Below are 1,288 nucleotides of genomic sequence, written 5' to 3' on the forward strand. Positions count from 1 at the left end.
TCTCGATGTTATGTATGCAATCATGGATTGATGGAAATAATACCTTGTAATCAATGATCGATCGATCCGTCTATGTCTCTATATATAGAGACACATAGAGAGTACAACACCCTAGGCAAAAACAAAATTTTAGGAAAAAATAATTATTTTTTAACCCTCAATTAAATTTGTTTATACAAAGAAACATCATATAAATTTATGATAAGAAACTGACTTGCTGTGCACGCGGTTATATGCATTGGGCACGCTCCTCAACATGAAGTAAATTATGTATCATCGCAAATATCAAACTGTCCGAACCTGCCGGATTTTAGTGGTTTTAGTCATGTTTTTTTTACACTTCATTTAAACCTTTAGATACTGAATTATAATTTAATAGTGAAATACAATCATTACATAACAAGGTTGTATAGCTAATATTCCCTGCCACTTAGTTTAATAAAATATTTTAATGTCATGATATGTTGTATGTATTCGAAACAATAATAAAATTATAAAATAAGTTATATGAATGTTTGTTTAACTTTTTTAATAATTTTTTTAACATAATTAAATATTTTTTTGGTAGATAAAGGTTATATAAATAAATAAATATATATATATATATATATTGAAATTGAAGAGAATGATAACAAGTTAATAATTATTTACTTAATATTAAATGATGGAAATTTTTTTATATAATGTTTATATTATAGTACACATGTCATGTCATTAGAGTATAGATTGATATAATGAGAGTTGTACAAATTGTGTACCATAGAATGCAACAGAGCATGGTTATAATTTGTTTGCTTCTCTCAGAGAAAATGGTGGCATCATATGGAGGAGTGACAGGACTATCTGTTGGGGTATGAGAATCTTTAATAATGAAAGTCTGAAAAATCTGAGGTTTCTTGGGAAGGTTTAGCTCAATGTAGAGTTCAAGTAAGCCTTCGATGGAAAGTGGGGTTTCATTTGGGTTTGGCTGGATCTGCAGCATTTGATTTATTGACTATGCAATAATGGTGAATAAAACATGTTGGTCAAGGGAAACTATGGCTCTTTGACTGGGAACATAGCAAGCTTGGCAGAAGTGGATGATTTCTGGGAATAGTTGTACCTGTGGGAACAAGTACTTGGACAAATTTGACTCCCATAGGTGAATTTCATCATTCTGGTTCAAAAACTTGTCTTTACTCCAACAGTGAAGTTTCAGTAGGTGGCTAGGGGAAGCAGTGTCCTCAATTTGAAATTCTCTGTCGACTAATGGGAGGTGGTCAATATCAAAGTAAGGGGTTTGCAGGGG

The sequence above is a fragment of the Pinus tabuliformis genome, chromosome X (assembly GCF_031772625.1).
Source record: "Pinus tabuliformis cultivar Carrire ecotype Pingquan chromosome X, CPIR1, whole genome shotgun sequence".
NCBI lineage: Eukaryota > Viridiplantae > Streptophyta > Pinopsida > Pinales > Pinaceae > Pinus > Pinus tabuliformis.